At 45.1% G+C, this 22395-nt stretch overlaps 1 long non-coding RNA gene across 1 annotated transcript in view; it reads right to left on the bottom strand.

The window, feature by feature from the left end:
• The window catches only part of LOC110740987, a 403323-nt gene that overhangs the window by 135638 nt on the left and 245290 nt on the right, over window positions 1-22395 (bottom strand). The window lies entirely within an intron of this gene.

Genomic DNA, 22395 nt, shown 5'->3' with positions numbered 1-22395 from the left:
CCATATGCCAAGCACTTAGCATGTATTACCATTTTATCTTCAAAACAATCTTCATTGATTGATTGACTGATAGAGTATTGCTTACATTTTCCTTATGATAAAGCTTAGGGAAGGTAAGTAATTTCCTCAAAATTAGCAAACGTGGTTTAATCACATATCCTAGGAGTACCAACTCTAGGATCACTCTGAACCATGTCGCCATGATATGACCCAAGGCCAATTTCCCACTTCATTTGGCTAGGGGGCTACAATATCATTTCCCTGAGATCCTTGGATCTAGGGCCTAGCCAGGTGCCCAGATCTCTGCCTCACACTGAGCTTATGGACAGATCACAGCCACCAATTGTAAACCTAGAAACTATTTTATTTCGAGAAAGAAGGTGTGTACTAAATCCACCCTAAAGGGTGAAAGCTCCTCTGTACTCATGATTGCTAACATGTGGTAAGAACTAAGTAACCTGCTCTAGTTCAGAGTAAAGAAAAGTCACCTGAAATGTGAACAGATGAAGAAAAAAGGGGGTATTAATGGAAAGGATGAAATTAAAGGAGTCTTGCTAGCTGGGGGAGAAGGTATATGATCTACAAAGCTCCAACCTTTACCAAAAGAAGTATTTGTTAATCATCTGTGTATGCTAAGTCTGCTACAAGGCCTCCCAATGAATCATGCCTCCTGGTACTCACGCCCTCAAGCAGTTCTGCTCACACTGACTCTGGGCTTGGCCATATGTCACTTGCTTTGGTCAAGAGACCTCATCAAATGTGACCCAAGCAGAGGCATAATAAGCACTTGCACATCGAAGCTTTTCCTTCTAAACTCAACCATCAGATAAAGAAGGTCAGCCTGTGCTGCTGGGAAAAGAGGCCACATGGAGAACTGAGATACCTAAGCCAATAGCCAACACCAAAGCCTCAAACATGTAATTGACCCATTTTATCTTCCAGCCCCAGATGGGCCATCCCAAGGAGCATCATGTGGGACAGAGATAAGCCATCCCACTGAACCTTGCCCAAATTCCTGACCCACGAAACAAAGAGTAATAAAGTCATTGTTTCAAGTCACTCAGTTTTGGAGTGGTATGCTAGGCAGTAATAATAGACCACTGACATGACTTTCTCAAGATATGTGCTGAACAATTGCTCATTAGATATTTTCCTACTCATTTCTCCACCTCCCTAGGGACAGCTGTGCTCCTGCCTCTCTTCATCCTTCTGTGCCACTCTCTCCTGGAGAATGAGGGCTCAGGAAATGAAAAGCAGAACAAAGAGGGGCTTCCCCAGTAACTCACGGTACCTCCGGTCCTTCCAAGCAATTCATAACAGGGTAGACATTATAAAACAAGGAGGCCAAATCTTTTTTGGAAGAAAAGGCCTCTTTTCACTGCCAGAGGCTCTGAGCTAATCAAACGTGTTGAGAACTGCCCCTGACCATCCTGAGTGGAGAAAGGGCTTTCAGGCCTTGAAGTGAGCAGAGAAGAGGGCGTCTTTTCCAGCTACACTGTCCCAGCCCAGGATATTCACAAACCTTAAAGGTAGGTGGGGAACAAGAGAACAGAGCAGTTTGGAGGTGGGAAGGACATGAATTGGTTGGGAGCTAGACCTCCAAGGAGGTGGTCAATTGCTTTTGGAAAGAAGGAAAATTTAATTCAAAGGAAAACATGGGAGGGGTCTAATCAATTAGCAGATAGATGCTTGTCCAGTAAATACAATCAATAAAGGCTTCTTTATCCTCTGACTTGAACAGCTTAGGACAGGAGCAATATCTTAGTCATCTTTGATAGCCAGTACCCAGCACAGGACTGGCACAGTAGGATGCTCAAAATCACAGTGACCTCAGGCAGGTCATTTCACCTCTTGTCTTTGCTTCCTCAACTGGAAAATGAGGGCACTGAACAGGTGCTCCCCAAAGCTCTACTGATCCTCCACAGAGAAAGGAGCAGGCTGGTGTTTTATTTTATGTGTTCTAGTGGCAAAGGCCTGGTTTCTCTCCCAGCACACTGACAGGTTGAACTAGAAAGAAGATGGAGGGCAAGCCACAGATTAACCCCTTCCTTCCTGGTGGTGTTCCCCAGGATTGAGGCCCAGGGAGGAAGAGGCTGAGACCGCCGAGCCTTGGCTGGGACCTGTCACCAACAGCATAAAATGTGGGCTCTCCTCAGCGTGGGAGAGGAAAGGAGGCAGGTGGAGCCAGAGCTGGGACAGGGATGTAACACAAATATCCCAAGCAGCTGAGATAACAAGAACCTATTGAGGAAAGAGGCATGTCAGAGGAAATGAAACCAACCAGCCCATAAATGAAAAAGTTCATAGGAAAAGGCTTTCTGAAAGTAGGGGAGGGCAAGGAATGAGAGGGCAAAATACTGAGACTCAAAGCCCCCAAAATCAAATGGAAAAAACTTGCAAATGCATGGCAAAGGATGTGGGGAGAAATAAATGATTTCACCCAGTGGCGACAGGTCACAAACCTGTATCAGCCATGGCAGGGAGACAGCAGAAGGAAGCTATGCAGGTGGGCAGGTTCAAGGACTGAAGAGAAACAGGGCAATAGAACCAACGTCTCAGATTTCCTCTGCAGAGTGGTCCTGCAAGGTGAAGGCAGGGCATTCTAGACATAGCAATTTGAAGTCACAATTGTGATTTATATTCTGCCTAGCATGCTATGCTTTATTTCATTTTATTTTTATAGTTGCTTTGGGAAATCAGAAGAGCAGGTGTCAGCACCTCATTTACTGATGAGGGAATGAGATCCTAAAGCGATTAAGGCACTCACTAAGGGCACTGAGCAGCCAGGGACACTGGAGAGTAGAATGTGGAATGACCATTAGGGGACCTCCAGCGTCTGCTCTGAGGTCTGTCCACACATTCACTACTTTAAAAAAAATCATATTTTTGATATACTGAAATAAATCGACTCATACAACCTGCCTTTCCCTAAGAATATAATTTCTCACATAATTAAAATGTATGTGCAATATTTCTATGAGTGGGAAACAAACTGGATGCTGCAAACCATTGTGAGAGAGGCCATGATAGAAACATAATTTTAACAAGAGTTTGAAAACTGTCTTGAGCAATTGAGAAAGAACAGTTAAAATGAAAACTCAGTTCTTTGCTCCCTAAACTACTCCCTCAGAAAGAGTCAGCACATAATTGTGTGCTGGGGAAACTATTTTAATTCCAACCCTATCTTAAATGGTTTCTCTTAGAAGAGCTTATGATAACTGCGCTGTCTCAGAATTACAGAGATTCCCAGCTCTTCCTTAATTGGGGTTGAGTTTTTTTTTTTAAATTCAGGCACTCAATCCAGCTGCTTGCTGGGTTTTCATCAGGAAACAAGCTGCCGTATTTGGGGCTATAATCCCTATCTGAAGACACCCGAGGCAGTGACCTGTGGTGGCTTTCAGTGTAAGAAAGAGAGCACAGAAGTAGACTCCACCACCACTCAACTCGATTTGCAGGAGTGGGAGGGGAGAATTAGGACAGAATTAGAATCAGGACTGCTGAGTCCTTTGGAGTCCAGGACTAGGGCTGCCAGCAAGACAAGGTGCAAGTCAACATGTGCTAAGGCTCAAATAAGCCTTAGCACTTGGCTGGACCCCACAAAGGTCCTGACAGCAGGGACTACGTGGTACTTACCATGCAAAGATGACTCACACTACAAGGTCAAATAGGAGGATTTCCACAGCACAGACACTAAGGAACAAAGGGATTTAGAGAGGGCTGTGCATCAGAGGGGTCTAGGAAGTGCCCATGGAGAAGTCTGGGCAGTGTCCACGGAGGAAGGCTGACTTGGACGTGTTCCCTGAACAGGGTAGAGAAAAGCAGGAAGGAAATCCCAAGGTAGAGATGGGGAGGAAGAATGCTGGGTGTGTGTGGGAAACACTGGGGAGGTCAGTCCTGCTGATAGTGATGAGTGCTGATGTAGAAGACATATGCTTAGAGGGGGCCTTTGGAATATATTGTGGGAAGCTCAGGGAGAGAGCACTGCCCTCAAGGCCAGCACTGAATCAGGAAGCTGAAGTGTTTCCAACTTTGTCACCACTGGCCATGTGCTCAGTCAAGCTATTTTCTTTCTCTCTCTCTCTCTCTCTCTCTCTCTCTCTCTCTCTCTTTGGGCCTCAGTTCCATTATTTCTGTAAGAAGGCGGTTAAGAAGATCATCACAATAGCTAATATGCCTTATGTTCTCACAGTGAGCCAGGCCTTGCTCTGACATGCATTCACCCACTCCATCCTTAAACCACTGAGAAGGAGAACCTGGGATTATCCGCATTTTGCAGATGAGAAAACTGAGGTACAGAGAATTAAGTAACTTCTCCCAGGATGCATAACTCATCAAGTGGAAGAGCCGGGACACAAAATCCTACATTGTGGCTCTAGAGCTTGTGTTTTTCTTAACCACTACTCAATGCTGCCTCTTCAAATTCCTCCCAAACCAGCATGCAAGTGTAAAGTTAAAATGAGCTGTCATCTGCAAAAGTAGGACACATGACCCTTTTCCCCAAATTGACAAAGTAATGCCTTCCTCCTGCAGCCTGGGCTCACCCCAGACTCCTAATGACCCAGGAGAAAAAGTCACCTGGCTGAGTCCTGAGGCTGGGCCTGCCTGGGGTAGGGATGTGTGGGTGGGGGTGGGGGGGACATTTAGTGATTGTCACTCCAGCCCCCGTAGCATATCTGTTTCAACAACGGCTGCTTAGGACATGCTTGGCTTCTGTCCTTGTCATTATTGTGTGCTCCAGTTATGACAAGTGTGCTCCAAGAATGATCTGAGGAATAATAATTGAAAGCTATTATTAATATGAACAAAGGCCATAGTAATGCGGATCATGATTGAAGAGCCCTCCAAGGAAAACATGGGTCACAGAACATATAAAATTATAAACTGCAGTGGTGGGAATGTTACTTAGAGATCATCCATTTCAGCCCCCTGATATTACTGATGAGGCTGGACTTGAAGAGGCTGTCTGCTACCTGAACACACTGAGCTTGTGGCACCAGCTCTGACCAGGACCCACATTTCCTGAATCTATTTACTAAAGATTGTGCTAGAAAAGGCAGGCGTCTTATTTTCCAGTTTCTAGCAGAGTGATTTTTGCGTCCTGGGACACCTGCTACAATTCCCAGGACACAGAGGGTTGCTGGGTTGGAAATTGGGAGGTTTAGAGCTATGGCTCCATAAACTGACAGGGGCCTTATGCCTTCCTCTTATCCATATTTCAGCCTACAGAAAGTTAAAAGAAGTCAAAGCACTAAGCTTTGAACACTCAATTCTCATGCATTTCTGTGCAGAGTCTAGAGCAGCTTTCAAGTTCTGACCATCACCTGGAAGGGGGGCTACAGCACCCAGAATCTTAGGGCCTTTCCAGCTCTTGGCCTACCAGGGACCCCAAACTTCACAAGGATGGTTTTCAATGCATTTCTTAAGACTGAAGATCCATTGCATTGTGCTGGGCCCAGAAAAGACCTTCTCTATCAACAAAAAGACTGGCCCAATCAGTAGCCATGTGGCCTAGGCATATCAGTCCAAATTTCTGTGCCCCACTTTCAACAACTGCACAATAAATGGACTTTAAAAATGAATGCCAGCCGGGCTCGGTGGCTCAAGCCTGTAATCCCAGCACTTTGGGAGGCCGAGACGGGCAGATCATGAGGTCAGGAGATCGAGACCATCCTGGCTAACGTGGTGAAACCCCATCTCTACTAAAAAAATATAAAAACTAGCTGGGCATGGTGGCGGGCGCCTGTAGTCCCAGCTACTCGGGAGGCTGAGGCAGGAGAATGGGGTAAACCCGGGAGGCGGAGCTTGCAGTGAGCAGAGATCCAGCCACTGCACACCAGCCTGGGTGACAGAGCGAGACTCCGTCTCAAAAAAAAAAAAAAAAATGAATGCCACCTTCCCCAGAAGGTGCTCCAGGAAGTGCTCGGGGCCTCACTGCTCTGGGTGCAATCTGTCTGGCTGGGGAGTCCCAATCACCAGCCCCTGCCAGCCAAGAAGGCGCCAGCCCCAGATGAATACCTAGAGAGGGAATAATCCCTGAAAACTATATAGCATGTGCTGAAATTTAAGCCACTTCTTCCTAGGTTCCCCAAGTCTTTTTTTTTTTTTTTTGAGATGGAGTCTCGCTCTGTTGCCAGGCTGGAGTGTAGTGGTGTAATCTCGGCTCACTGCAACCTGCCGCTCCCGGGGTTCAAATGATTCTCCTGCCTCAGCCTCCCAAGTAGCTGGGACTACATGCGTGAGCCACCACGCCCAGCTAATTTTTGTATTTTTAATAGAGACAGGGTTTCACCATGTTGGCCAAGAAGATCTCGATCTCTTGACCTCGAGATCGCCCACCTGGGCCTCCCAACGAAGCCTCTTTTTATGTGTATTTGATGCCCTCTGGTACACTTGGCAAGTGCTTACTTTGCTCATAGTTTATCCACTTCCCTCTGTGTGCATTTGTTTAAGCTAAGAAGGGGGGAAAAAAGAATCACAAGGAAAGCATATATAGACCAAAGTATCCAGTTGTAGCTACTCAAGCTTGTTATGAACATCTCTGTGAGACAAGAGCATGGAGTCAGTTGGCCTATGACAAATGTACTCTATTCCAGTCTTGTACCATCCATACAGACATTCTTGCTCTCTGCTTCCTTTTTTTTTTTTTTTTTAGATGGAGTCCCCCTCTGCTGCCCAGGCTGGAGTGCAGTGGCGAGATCTCGGCTCACTGCAACCTCCACCTACCTGGGTCAAACAATTCTCCTGCTTCAGCCTCCTGAGTAGCTGGAATTACAGGCACATGCCACCACACCTGGCTAATTTTTTTGTGTTTTTAGTAGAGATGGGATTTCACCATGTTGGCCAGACTGGTCACAAACTCCTGACTTCAGGCAATCCACCTACCTTGGCCTCCCAAAGTGCTAGGATTACAGGCGTGAGCCACTGTGCCCAGCCTCTGCTTACTTTTTCTATACTTGTGGATTTTTTTTTTTTTTTTTCGTTTCTATTCAAACTCCAGTGTTATCTCGAGATTAAGGGCCTTGCACTGACATTGGTCGTACATCCAAAATAGCCCTTATTTCACTCGGCTGGTCATGAAGCTCACCCCACTGTGGATTCCTCAAATCTCCTCACCCCTCAATATCTCCCCGGTCTCCCTGGCCCTCCCTCTTCCACCCAGACATCGGCCAGCTCGCACATAAAATATTTTACTGTCCTATCTTGAAGAACTTGGCTGTCTGGTCAGCCCATATTGCTTCCCTAAATTAATTAAATAATATTTTTTTCAATGAATATGCAGAGTGCACTGGCATGAAGACATAACCTGCTTTGTCCTAGAGAGAGAGAGGGCTTGCTCCATGCAGATCCCTGCCTCTCCTTGCTCAGTGTCTATCCATGAGAGCATGCTGGTTACCGCCTCATCCCCTATTCCATCTTTATCCTCTACTATTTCTTTCTCCCTCACAGAACAACACTGACTGCATTTTACAGAAAAAAAGAAAAAAAACTTCAAGTCATTTTCTTATCTGGGTGCAAAAAAAAAAAAAAGAATGTGCATGGAGCCAGGGGGCAAGATTATTTAGCAATATAGTTTTAAAAGAAATCCACGCAAACACTCATCCACATAGCTCAGCATGGGTCATAGAATAGGAATCCTCCAGTGGAAAGGACCCGGGAAGAATGCTTCTTGTCTCAGGGCAAGACATCGCTGTGATCACGTCAGATGGCTGGCCTCCCCTTCCTGAAGGTTCTTCAGGCAAGGAGCCTTCAGTAATTTTCCTTTGGTACTACATTGTATGCTTTCACAATTCTAGTTACAGGAAATAGTTTCTTAACTTTAATTCCTTTTACATCAACAAGGCTTGATCTCTGATCCTCCTTTGATGGTCACAACTTTCCATTGCTTTCTCATTTGGGAGAATGTCCCCATCAGCGTCATCTAGTAGGTAGGAGACCTAAGGCTCCCATAAGGGCAAGTCACAAACAGGAGAGAAGCCGGTTAGGTCTCAGACAGTCAGGAGAATGAAAACAGAGGCAGGACAAAGGGTCCATGCCTGGGCTGATGGGGGAGCCTTATTTAGGGCTGTGAGTGGAACAGTGGCCCTAATGGGGCTAGATCTTTAGGGTTTTTAGAAAAAGCCAGAAATTCTGATTTTTATGTGAAACCTCCACACAGAAGTTCTGGGCCGAGGGCAGCCTGTGAGACTCTCACTTCCACCTCCCCTCCAGACCACAAACTCTGTATCAATGTGTCCATGTCCAGCATGCCACCTGATGCTTAATTTGCTCACAAACCACTTTTAAATGAATTAATGAGCAAATAAGCAAAAGACTATCATGAGGGTCTTAATTGACAGCAGGAGGTCCTTGGCATTTATGTACTGAACATTTTTGTGGCTTCAAGTTTTCCCAAAAGACACCCATGAAGTCCAAGAATTGTGTAAATTGACCATTCTTGTTTAGGTGAATATTCAAAACCAACACACTTAATCACCATCAAACAATTGCCTTTTGAACACAAGATCCAAGCGGGAAAGGGCTTTATCATTTGTCTTTACAGTTCTGTGTGCATTGCATGAGGAAAAGTACAGAGCTAATGAATGAATGCAGAATGTTTTTGAAAACACAAAAGCAACACCACAAAATCATAGAGCCCAGGGGTAGGAAAATGATAAAAATGAGGCCTAGTTTGGAGAAAGGCCTAGTTTGGAAAGAAACCTGAGGTTGGCTGGCATCCCTGGTCCTGGTGGCCTAGTGATCCTTAACCCCAAGTAAAAGCCTGAGCAAATTGCTCTCATCTTTACCTCTGCTGATGTCCTAAAATGTGTTTCCTACTAGGGGTCGTCTCCAGCGAAATGACCTGTATTGGGATTGGACAACCCTCAGGAGTTAATTGTTATTAGGTGAACGGCACACTTTCTAACTCTCCTTTTGAAGAGACTAAGCTATTCTGGCTCCCAGGGAAGAGGAGATCAAAGTGAAATTCTGAGGCTGCCGAAGGGCTGAGAGCCTTTGGGAAGGAGGGAGGACAAAGCCGGCTGGGCTGCCTGATAGTGAATGGCCCGGGAAAGTGAATCTGGGTTTGTGGCTAAAAGCAAAAAGCTGAGGACTCCTGGAGGGGGCTGAGGAGGATCCTGAGGACAGGCCCCTGTGGTGGCTGAAGCTGTGTCTCCCGTGGACTCTGCCCTCAGAGTGGCTGCCCAGTGGATAGGTACTTGCACCTCCCCTAGACTGCCTGCACTCCTGGTTGACTTCATGACCTCAGGCTGAAGTTGGGGGTAGTTTTTTGCATTCTCAAGGCTGGGATCACAGGGATAAAATTATCAGGAAAAGACACTGAATCAGAGGTCAGGAGAAGTAGATTCTGCTTGGAAATTTGCCTCTAGTTGACTTTAGGCCTGTGGGCCTGTCCTCTCATCTGCTGAAGGAGGGAGCCCAGTGGGGTAATCTCAGCTCCCAGTGAAGCCATCTTCCCTGAGGGCTTCTGCAGCACCTGCTCATGATAAGCACCCTCACTCCCAAGACACACACCACACACATCCATATATACCACACCACACACACCAATTCACACACCACACACCCCCATACATACCACATACCACAACCACACACATCCATATATGCCACACACCACACACACCACTCCCCACCACAACACCCCTACCAGTTCACAAACCACACACACCCATACATACCACACACCACACACACCAGTTCACAAACCACACACACCAGGCAGTACAAATGCAGGTTTGTTACCTGGGTATATTGTGTTGGTATATCATGCATATATCAGGTATGTTGTTGCCTGGGTGTGTTACCAGTGTCTATTGTTGCTATCTCTTTTTTTTTTTTTTTTGGGAGACAGTGTCTCACTCTATTGCCCAGGCTGGAGTTCAGTGGCACATTCTTGGCTCACTGCAATCTCTGCCTCCCAGGTTCAAGTGATTCTCCCACCTCAGCCTCCTGAGTAGCTGGGATTTCAGGTGTGTGCCACCACACCTGGCTAATTTTTGTATTTTTAGTAGAGGTGGGGTTTCACCATGTTGGCTAGACTGGTGTCAAACTCCTGACCTCAAATGATCCACCCACCTTGGCCTCCCAAAGTGCTGAGATTACAGGCATGAGCACTGTGCCTGGCCTATTGTTGCCATCTTTATGTCCTCAAGTACCTGATGTTTAGTTCCCACTTATAAGTGAGAATATGTGGTATTTGGTTTTCTGTTCCTGTGTTAATTTGCTTTGGATAATGGCCTCCATCTGCATCCATGTTGCTGTACAGGACATGACTTCATTATTTTTCACGGCTGCATAGTATTCCCTGGTGTATGTACCACATTTTCTTTATCCAATCTATTGTTGGTGGGCACCTATGTTGATTCCATGAACCTTGCTATTGTGAATAGTGCTACGATGAACATGTGAGTGCATATATCTTTTTGGCTGGACAATTTACTTTCTTTTAGGTATATACCCAGTCATGGGATTGCTGGGTCAAATGGTAGTTCTGTTTAAGTTCTTTGAGAAATCTCCAAACTTCTTTCCACAGTGGTTGAGCTAATTTAAATTCTCAAGAATGTATAAGCGTTCTCTTTTCTCTGCGGCCTCGCCAACATCTGTTGGTTTTGACTTTTTAATAATGGCCATTCTAACTGGTGTGAGATGATACCTCACTATGATTTTGGTTTGCATTTTTCTGATGATTAGTGATGATGAACATTTTTCCATAGTTTGTTGGCCGCTTGCATGTCTTCTTTTGAGAAGTGTCTACTCATACCTTTTGTCATAGATCCTTTTTAAAAACAGGAATGAATAAAACAAAGTGTGTCAATTTAAAGTTGTTTTAAAGGAAATACTAGGTTAATAATTAGGTAAATAAAAAAGATTAGGTAAATAACAGCACGGGTGATGAAAGAATATGGCAAAAATCAAGAGATTGGTATGAAAATGACTGATGCTGGAAAACCCTCGCTGGCCTACCAAGACAGCCCTAACAACTAGAAGACCTTCCTCATAGGGAGCTGAATTTGCCCCAGAGAGCTTCCACCGTTTAATCTCTGTGTGTTTCTTGGGAGGCAGGGCACAGGTCTGGTCTTCCATAGGCAGTTTCTTCAAATACTCAAAGCCAGGAAAGGATATGAAATCCCTCCCCTTTCCCATACTCAGCCTTTCCAGCTCCTCTGGCAGTCTGCAGCATGCCAGATGACCAAACCCTCTCTCCATTGTCCCTGCCCCACATTAATGTTTGACCAGAACACACTCTCATCCTACTTTCGGGTTGCACCGGTCAAATTGTGGAGATGGAGGCAGCTCCCATCACCTTAGCATCCAGGTCAAAGCAAAGTTCAAGGAACTTATGGTGAAGATCAATCATACTTACGGCACTGCCAACAGAAGCACATGCTTGTGGAAAATAGTGTAAAAGAATTTTAAGGAGGAGAGCTGGGTTCTGAATTATACCAGAGGCAGAGCGTCTGGACAGTTTTCATCAGAAGCCACGTCCTGGAGGTAGCGAGCTGTAAACAGTCGTTAAAAGTAACGGAGGAATGTGTTAGGGTGGGCCCAGGAAGGTGTCAGGCCACGGCGGGCGCGTGAGGGAACAGGCACAGCCATCAGTGTAGGCGCAGAAGCTGGAGCCAGCGAGCGGAGACAAGCGGGCAACCGAATAGAATGGTGAGTTGTCCTGCCAAGGATCACCAGATCCCGGATCAAGAATCCCTGGCAGGATTTTCATGACTGTGGATCCCCAGGTGCCATGGGGACCAGTTGATTCAAAAGATCTTGAGGAGCATTAGTAAACATTTTGCTTGTGTGTGTGTGTGTGTGTATATGTGTGTGTGTGTGTGTGTGTATGTGTGTGTGTGTGTGTATGTGTGTGTGTGTGTGTATATATATATATATTTTTTTTTTCTGCTAACTCCCTTGATGACTTAATGTGTGGTCAGAGTTGAGACTAAGCAGTTATAGAGTGTAGAAGGCTGGATATATAATGAAATCTGGGTGAGCTAAACAGATGTGATCCCTGCCCTCATAGAGCCTTAGAGCCTGGGTGAGGAGATAAACATTAAACACAAAATAAACACACAATTACACATTGTGGTTTGGGCTACAAAGGAAAAGAATGGAGTGGAGGTTGTGTGTGTTACAGCAAATGGGGCATCTTTCCAACTTCTGGGAGGAGACACTCAATGGCTATAAATACCGTAAAATTCAGCTCCATGACATCAGCTATATAAATTGTGACTAATGCTTCCCTATGTTGTGCAACAATATAAACATTGCAAAATATAATCAAGATTAAAAATGTTAAAAATAAAATACCTAGCACTATCTCTGTTTGCCCTCTCTGTGTTCTAGACACACGGTGCTAGAAAAGGTCTTACCCCTAAAGCAAGAAAGGGTATTTTGACTCTAAACTTCAGAGAAGTGTGGAGGACTGGGGCAGAAACCATAATGAGGATGTAAGAGAGTCTGAGAAAGATGCAGCAGGATCTGGTTCAGCCTGGAGAAGGGGAGGCTGGCAGGGAAGATGGGAGGGGATGTCCAAACATATCCTGAGTTTTCTTATACTGAGGGAGAAAGATGAGTTTCAGCTTCTTCAAGAATTGTACAAGGCCAGGTGCGGTGGCTCACACGTGTAATCCAAGCACTTTGGGAGGCTGAGGAGAAAGGATCACTTGAGTCTGTGAGTTCGAGACCAGCCTGGGCAACATAGTGAGATCCTGTCTTCACCAAAAATTTTAAAAATTAGCTGGGTATGGTGGTGCACGCCTGTAGTCCCAGCTACTTGGGAGGCTGTGAAGTGGGAGGATCACTCAAGCCTGGGAGGTTGAGGCTGCAGTGAGCTGTGATTGTATCACTGCACTCCAGCTTGGGTGACAGAGCACAGCCCTGTCCCAAAAGGAAAAAAAATTATACAGTATTTGGGTGAATAGTTTATCATTTAAACCATAGAGTGTTGGAGATTTGGAATTTGATGTTTGGGGAGAAATTGGAGGGACAGAATGGGAATTAATATATAGTAATCTCAATAGCTATAGACTTTGTAAAAATTATCTGTCCTATCAGGATACTTTTAACTTCCTTGAACCACAATTTTGTCATCCATAAAATTCAGGTGGTGCTCCTGGCTCCCTGTGGGAATTTTGTGAAGCTGTGCCACATGCTTACAGTGTGCCAAGCACGGTGCCGACTTCCCTGGGCCTCACTGGGAAAGGAAGCTGTCACCAGTCAAGCATCTGCCGTGGACCAGGCACTGTGTTTGGAATTTTAGAAATGTTATCTGTTTGATTCCTCACAACAAGCTCAATACTTGGAGCTAGGTATTATTTTTTTCATTTTCAGATGAGAAAAACTGAAGTTCAGGGAACGTTTCCAAGACCAAGAGCTGAGAACGCTGTGGAGCTGAAATTTAAATCCAGTTTGTCAGACCTCACCCCCAACCCCAGTTGTCAGCCACCCCCCATCCCCAAACGAGAATGTGAGAGGGAAGGGAGTGGGTGGAGGGGAGTGGAGAATGAAGCCAGGAGAGGTGAAGGAGAGGGAGAAAGAGTAAAGAAGAAAGAGAAACAGGATGAGAAAAAGCGAGATTGAGAGAGAGAGAAACTGTGGGAGAGAAAGAGAGAGCGTGAGATAATGAGGCAGAGAAAGACAAGGGTGAGGAGAGGGTGGGGAGGGGACAGAGAGAGGGAGAGCCTGCCAGTAGGTGATGGGCAAAGTCTGGAATTTCTCCGCCTCACTGAGGCTTTAGTGAAATGACCCCCTTTGTCTGCTGACGCATCTGCTTTTACAGTTCAGGGTGTTCCCCACATTTCCTGAAGCCACGGCCCTCCCCTGTGGTGTCCGACTTGCTCCTCTTTTCCCAGCCTTTCCCAGGTCCCTAGGTTTGAGCAAAGCTTGCACTCTGGATGCCTCTGGTCTGCTCAGACAATAGCTGAATTGCCATTTAAGAGAACCGATGCAACTGACCTTTGACACGCATTAGTTACGTGACATCCAAAAAGGGACAGTAGAGACTTCCTTTTGTGAATGAGAAATTCTTAGAGCAATTACTTCAAGGAACCATGGGCAGATGGGCCTCAGTCACAGGCCGAAGGGATGGGGCCAGCTCTGTGGATTGTCTTCCTCTGGGGGCTGGCTGGAGTTTTTGGGTGATTCCCTGGGGTCCTTAGGGCCCCCTGACCTTGAGTGAATCTTCTCTTACAGAAAAGAAAGTGGCCAGAGATTCCTACATGATTTGCCGATTTGAAGGTTTCAGAGGAATCCCCAGCTTACCAGCTGATGCTTCCTGGAGCTGCCTCTAGAGGAAGATAGCACTCTCCCCACTCCTTAGGAGCTGGGTCATGGAAATGGCCTGCTGCATATGGAGGAGTATTTTATCATTGACATCATTAGAATTGATGACTCCTTTTAAATCCTTTACAGACATTGTCCCCTCACCCTGCCATGGCCCACATCCCAGGAGGACCTGTCACCACTCTCCACCTTGGTAAGACATTGCCCGAGTTAATGGGCCCAACAATAGGGTCAGACTACATTGCTGCTCCATTTCCAAGAAATTCTCCATGTGCAGCATCACATGTCCTGTAACTCCAGTGACTCAGGTCTTGAATCAAAGGTCACCTCTTCAGGGAGTCCCCTCCTAATGGACTTCCTAAGGTGACCCCATTCATTCCTTTTCCCAGGCTCTCTGAGGCCTGTCGCTGTCTTATATTGTCTTTGCAGCACTCACTCTGACTTGCAGTTCTCTTATTCCCACAGCCCAGGCTATCCTATGGATACACTCCTCCCACCATCTGCTCTCTCTGCTGAAACCCCCCTGCCTAGAACAATTTGCTTCGTAGTGGACTTTCCATAAACGTTCATACAATGGATACAGAAATGACACAGAGGTCAGCATCAGAACCCAGGATCCCCCAAAGCCCCGTTTCTCTCTTTCACAGCCTCTCTCTACCTTATTCCTATCACCAAGGGATCTTCTGTCTTTCCCTCTTTCTACTACTTGTTAGAATGGAAAGCACTGGGTTGGTAAAGCTGTCACTCAGGATATAACTTTTTCTCTGCCACTTTCTGGCTGTGTGCTTTTCTTAAATCATGCAACTGCAACTGAAAATGCATGGATGACAACGCAAGGATTATTTTAAAGATTAAATGAAATAGCTAGGATGACTGGGCCTGGCATATATTAAGCATCAATTAACACTAATTGCTTTGCATTCTTCTCTTTGTTTCTCTCCTCTCCCATTTTTCCTTCCTTATAAATTAATTCCCTGCCTTTCTCACAATCTTTACTCCCTAGTCATAAAGCTTCTGCCAGGGTTGTCAGCAGGATTTATGTGCGTGAATTGGACTGAGTTAGGTAGGCATAATGCAAGGCAAGTTATCTCTTTCTAGGGGGAGAAAAAGTTAAGGCAGAGTGATGTGAGAAGTGTCGACAAGACCCAGGAAGAACCCAGGAGAGGGGCTGGGGGTAAGGCGTCTGCCCGCTTGGCAGCAGCTGTGATGTTTGGAGTGCGTCTTCAGACCAGCAGTCCTTGAGATGCTATTCCATTTATTCTGGAGACCACTCTGCTCTTAGCCCTGCTGCGCAGGTAGATTTGGAAATGTTTATTGCATCAGATGTGGGATGGAAGAAAGAAACCTGAATTGGGAATGAAGAGACTTGTTCTACCTTCCCTCAATCCTGCCAGTAGCCAGCCACAGGGCTTAGGAAAAGTCTTTTCACCTCCCTGGATCTCAGCTTACCCTCTGACAATTAAAGGGAGACCACAGTTTTGAAGGCGTCTATCAGCTCGGAGGTGCTCTGGCTAAACCAGACCAAAAAGTTTTTGCAGCCATTTTCAAAAAGAGAGTGAGAGAAGAGAACCTGCAGAAGCTTAAAGAAGCACCATTTGCAAAGTTTTTTTGTTTCGTTTCCAACAATCTTACTTATTCGCAGCACAGATTCTGTTAGGCTTAGACTTGTATTCGGTGGCACTGGATTGATAGACTCATACTAATTGGCGTGGCTGTCTCAATTTTCTCCATCCAACTTTGCCAGGGTCTCGCCTTCTCTCTAGTGGAAGCTCTTTTCAGGCTCACAAGAGCTGAGATTTCTCAGAGGCGCCTGTAGATGGATTTGCCTTTTTTCTGCTATATCCATCTGAAGCCACGGCAACTCTCTCTGAGCCAAAACCACTCACTAATTAATACATTTCACAGGGTGAATGAAGCACTGGCACGACCAACAGCCTGGGGCAGCTCCCAAAGCCATGGCCTTGCCCAGTGCCCAGAAAGTCCTGCCTGGAGACAGCCAGTGCCAGTTTCCTCCGTGCCAGCATCTCACCCTTCTCATTTGAACCTGGAAACGTGTTGACTGCCAGTGCCCCTACCACCCTAGCTGTGTCATTTTCTCCTTCACCTGTTTGCATTTCCAGGGAAGCACAATTCACAGTCACAGGGGCTCCTGATCTATTTTTTGTTCTCCCCTTTTCCGGGCAGAATGATGGATCAACTCTGGAAAACCTATTAGGAAAGGGCTGGGCCATCCTGCGTTTCCGCCAGGCCTGTCCAGGTGACTTTGAGTCAACCCACTGAGAGCTACTTGGCTACAGGCCATCTCTGTGGGGCACCATGTTTATTTGAGCCACTGACCCTGGCCCTAGAAGAAAAGATGAAGAATTAGTGATACCCTCTTCTCCCCATCTATCCCCACCAGGGGTTTTTTAGAGTGTCTTCAATTTAGTCTGTTGGGAAGCACTCAAAACCACTCTACTCTACTCTCAAGGCAGGACTTTTCATCACCCATCTGCACCAGGCCAGCCTGCAGGCATAGATCCCTGAACTTCCCAGTCAGGTTCTGAAAGAACTGGGAAACTGAGGAAGAGATTGGAGATAGAGGAGGCCCCAGTGATGGTTGTTTGTATCAATCATCACATTGATTTGCCTAGGGAAGTCTTGTTGTTCTAACATTACACTGGTTGGTGATCAGGCATCCAGACCCACTGGACTCCTAAGATAAGGCTCCAGCTCCACAGGGTTGGAAAACAAAATTGTCCGCTCCCTCCTTGCATTCACCCAGCCCAGGGTCTTATCTGGCAGATGATTGCTTGTTGTTCCACCTTTCTCTGTCCTAACCTCTACAACGATAGTAACCAATGGTTTACTTATTCTTAAAGACCCAGCTGTAACCTCACATTTTCCATGAATCAGCTAACCCCTTATGGTTTCCTGCAATGTCTCCTTTATTTTCTATTTCCTTATGACATTCTTTAAATGAATCTCCTCCTGTAATTACCATTTGACCCCTGGGCTTTTACTCTCCACATTGCTACAAAAAAAAAAAAAAGTCCAGTTCCTTTTTTGCAAGACGCCATTCCTTGTATATCTTTCCATCTTCCATAATGCCTACAACAAGGGTGACCACATCATAAATTATTGGTAAAAATTTCCTGGTTATGCCAAGACAGAAATACTAGACTGTTTGGTAGTTACATTTCTTTAGGCAAAATAACAAATTGACTTTCTGCTTTGAATTAGGCATATGTATGTCAACAGGAGGCCAAATCACTGCTGGGTGAGTGACCCACTGCTAGGAAGATGCCCAGACGCCAACTGGGAAAAGCTTGGCCAAGCCAATCAGGTGTTGCCAGAGCCTTCTTTGTGATAGCAATGCCAGCCCATGAACTAATACCCTCCTTTGGGAGAGATGCTGATATGCCAAGGAAGCTAATGTTTCTATCTCAGCTGACTCATTTGCTGAGAACAACAGGTTTATAAGGCAACTCTTAGCTTGGCCCACACTAATCCTCCATCAAAATAAAGAAATAAAGTTTCGAACTAAAGAGCACTAAGAATGATAACTTTTCTTTTTCTTGGTACCATCCATTGACCTACACCTGGTTTTCACTGTAACACATTTGTGGTATGAAAAATGACAACATGACATCAGAGAAAATGAGAGCGACATTTTAGAATTTACCAAAATGGGACTATGGTCACTTAAAATCCAACTTTCTCATGTGGGTAGTGCCTCTTCATCTCAGCCTGTGCTGGAAACAAATAGCCTCTCTTAGCTCTAAAATACTTGGTTCTGTGCTCAAAGTGGTGTATTAAGTTCTGCTGCTTACACCAGAATTTGGATGGTGTCTCAGGATCTCAGTTTCCTATCAGTGGAATATGGAGTTGGGTTAGGCATTATTTAAGATTCCTTCTAGTTCTACCTTGTTTGTTTTAAGGTTTCCTCTTATATTTCCTAACCTCTCTTCTACTGCTCTTTGGCAAGGTCTGGAAAAGAAAGGCTACGTAAGGATTTCCTTGAAGATAGGGCCCATGTTATAAGGGAGAAAAAAAGATGAGATCTCATCAAATCAACTCCATACACACCAGCAAAAGCAGGCAAGGCACGGAAGGGAAGGTGAAATTAGGGTGAAAATACTGTTTAATGCTTAGCAGAATTGTGAAAGAGCCAAAGTTGGCCTAGAACCCTGCCCATACAATTCCAATGCTCCTGCCACCGAGAATTGTTTTCCTCCGCACTGGAATAGGCCTATCCCTTGGGAAGGATGACCAGAGAAGAGGAAAGGAGAACAATAGAGAGAGCTGCGAAAATGCCTCTCAAACTTGGTCTTGGCATCTGTGGGCATCTTGGCCTGCAGGCATCTGTGCAGTGCATGTTGGGGGTAAAGCCAGGTTGAACATTAATTGTTGTCATCCAAGAGTCAATAGCTTGAGAGTCTTTCTGGAGCTGCTTTGTACCTCTGAACCTCCTGTCCCTTGGGAGCAAGCATTGTGAGGCAGAGGGCAGCACAGTCTCATAGAATTTCACACCCAAGTTGGACATGAACTGTAAGCTACACTCTGCCACATTCCCATTTTGGGAAGGTCACTTCCCCTATCTGGCTCTCAGAGCCATATAAGTACAAGGAGAAGGTGGACTTGATCTTTAAGATTCTCCCAACTCATATACTTTGCTGTGCCAGAGACAACATTATCTATTCAGCTCAGAACTGCAGGGTGGAGCGGAAGCAGAGACAATGCTGACTGCTCTCTGTCACCTCACCCCCAATCCCTGCCCCTATGCTTAGTCAGACAACCCATCTGACTTATTTCCTGGAAGCCTGTTCCCTTATTTTAGCACTTATGGTGGAAAAATCAGGACAGTGTGAACCCTTCCATGGGCCATGCCATTCATAGATACCCCTGTGATTTTGACTGCCTCTACCCAGAAAGCTCCTGAAGGCATACATTTACCAGGCAAGGGACCCTTGAAGGAAGTAGGTGTTGTCCACACAAACCATTATAGGCCAGGTGGATACTGACAAGAAGGATTGTGTGCCATCAGAAGCACTCAGCATCTGCAGTAAACCAAATCCTCCCTCTGTTGGTATGGGTTGTCTAGAAGAGAAATTTTCATGCATGACTCAGTTGCTTGCCATGAAGTGCCAAAGAAACTTAAGGGACAGTGTTAGAAAGGGCTGAGATCATTGGCAATTAAATAGACCCCTCTACCTGGATGTGTATGGCTTAGAAACTAGAGCATACTGTAGTTCCAGCCTTGAGAATTTTTGTGAGCATAATAAATGGTCCCTTCACCTTAAGAAAGATCAGAAAAAGAAGATATGACCTAAATCAAATGCAAAACAAGGCTATGATCATCCGCTTAATAGCATTATGTGACTTTGATGCTAGACTCAAGTGACCAAGAGAAAGATTTTTCCCAGAAGGAGGGAAAATGCCTGCTTTTATAAATTGAAAGGTGTGCTGTTCTCATACGGGTCCGACAGTAGAACATAAGGATTTCTATTCCACTGTTACCTAAAGAAGAGAATTTTTAATGAGAAATGTTTGTTGAGTCCTGTGGCTCCAGGAAGACTTCCTTCAGCAAGAGCAGAATGGGACAAGGGCCCATTCCAAATGGAAACAATTTGAGGGGTATTTTAACTATAATCCTAAGATGGTGATAACAATTGCTTCCACTTAATTAGAATCAGTGCAAGAAAAAAGTGGAATGGAGATCACTTTACACAAGTGAAAAAGAGCTTTGTTACATTACAGTCCCCAAAGTCACTCCATGGGAAGAACTGACTTGCCTTTCTAGGTGTCAGATTTTCCTATCAACGCTATAGCTCCAACTTCTTCCAAGAGGCCTGGCTTCTAGGATCTTCCTTTCAGTAATGGCCAAAATGGGAGAAATGGTGTAAAAGAGTAGATAAAGTACACTTCTCCAGAGTGAGTAAAGAAGCTGGGGACACCTGGATTTAGGCTGGAATATCCCCAAATCTTCCTTCATTATGGATAACAGGATGATCTACACCTTTTTTATGCCTCTAAGGAAAAAGAAAGGAGAAAAGAGTGAATGATGGAAAAGTGAATGAGGAGCTGCCAGTGGCTTATCAGGAGCTCTCCTAGGGAAGGATAATGTCTCTGGCATTGCTCCAGGTATCTGACAACTTCTCTTCACCGAAAGAAGCCATCGCCATGACAACACAACTCTGCTGCCACTGTGTGGGGATGAATTTCATTCTAGATGAGTCCTGGAGGTCTTAGAGCTGGAAGGAGGTGTAGAGATGTGGTGATCAATACTCTTTATTCTTCATGTAAAAGATCTGAAGACTGAAGATATTACTTGATTTCCTTGGGACCAAAGAAGGTACATGTGACAAATGCTGAATTTGAACTTAGATCTCTTCATTTCTAGTTAAGACCGTATCCAAGGTGGGCAGATCACTTGAGGCCAGGAGTTCAAGACCAGCCTGGCCTATATGGTGAAACCCCGTCTCTACTAAAAATACAAAAATTAGCAGGGTGTGGTGGCGGGCATCTGTAATACCAGCTACTAGGGAGGCTGAGGCATGAGAATCGATTGAACCTAGCAGGCGGAGGTTGCAGTGAGCCAAGATTATGCCAGTGCACTCCAGCCTGGGCGACAGAGTAAGACTCCATCTCAAAAGAAAAGAAAGAAAGAAAAAAAAGACCATATCCTGCCACAAATATTAATACTTCACTAGAATATTTCATTTTATCTCCCTGCTCTGTCTTCTAGGAACTCTCTATCTCGATTCCCTATTCTTCAAGTGCCTGCATTTTATGCCTTCTGACCCTGCCCCCAAAATGTATCTGATTGAACAAGAGTGAACCCCTGAGCCAAGGACAGTCCATCCATCAGTTAGCTGGAGGGAAACCTGTGACCTGACTCAAAGTAATAGGTGGACCAGCCAGAACTTCTGTATCAGGGATTATTCCTAAGAGCCACTGAGGGAAGGTGGTGCTAGGCTTCAGAACTAAGCCAAGCAGCCCAGTAAGACATGGGGCAGGGGGCCTCAGGCAAGATGAGTTAGCAGAGACACCTGGCAGGAGATAACAGAAAATGAGGCAGAATGAAAAAGAGCTAGAACAATGTGAAAATTGTGGACTCAGTTTCCATTTATTAACATCTAATGAGAGCAATAAGCTCAACACTCCAAGATAATCTATATAATTGCTTAAGTATAAGATTTTAAAATGTGTTTGAAAAACAACTCGTTTAACATTGTGTGACATATAAGAGGAAAGAAAAGTTACTTTTGATTAGGGTAACCAGAGAAGGTTTCACTGAGAAGCAATGCATTATCTTAGTAAACTAAGAACCATGTACAATATTGAACCTTAGAATAGCTTGGAATTCATTGTCTCGTGAAAACACCTGGACTGAGAAATGACCTTTGGAACATGATCAGTCCCATAAGTTGGGGACCTCCAGCACTGCCCTTACTCAGACATCAAGGTAATGTTCTTTAAGAAAGGTGCACTCTAACAGGTTAATTTAAAACAATATTGTCATCTTGAAATGTGCAGCACAACCAAAAATCACAGCCGAGGCCACCCATTTCTCCCAGTTCAGGGATCACTGGTTCCAGTGTCAATTTAGCCCCTGAAAGATGATAGCAAAGAGAGTTTTGGTGAGAATTGCTTCCACTCAATGTCTTCAATAGCATTTACAAAAAACCATTGGCCCTCCCTAATCCAGTTGCCTGTGTGACTGTACATTCTGAAGCCAGTACTCCAAGGGAATTCTCACAGTGAATGTACAAGATCACCCATCCTCCCTGAAACTTACAGAAGATCATTTGAGATCTGAAACTCTCCCTCAGGAGCCACAGTTAAATTGGGGTTTAGAAGGACCTGGATTTCACTTCCTAGATCACAGCCAAAATAAAGTCAGAGGAATCAAGAAAAAATTATAGTCCAACCGTCAGTCATCATATCTCCTGCTCCTTGTTCATTTGCTCTTTTATGTATCCTACAGGTATGGAGCACTTACTATCTGATCAGTCCTATTTGAGAAAAGCAGAACCAGCCTGAGGGAAAAAAAATTAGACTATATTACTGGCCTGCACTTAATATAAACACATGTCACTCTTTCCGTTACAAGAGACAAAACTCAACTCTAACATT

This window comes from Papio anubis, chromosome 10 (genome assembly GCF_008728515.1).
Source record: "Papio anubis isolate 15944 chromosome 10, Panubis1.0, whole genome shotgun sequence".
NCBI classification, from domain to species: Eukaryota; Metazoa; Chordata; class Mammalia; order Primates; family Cercopithecidae; genus Papio; species Papio anubis.
Note: the sequence above shows the minus strand (reverse complement) of the source record. Positions and strands in the feature narration are given on the sequence as shown.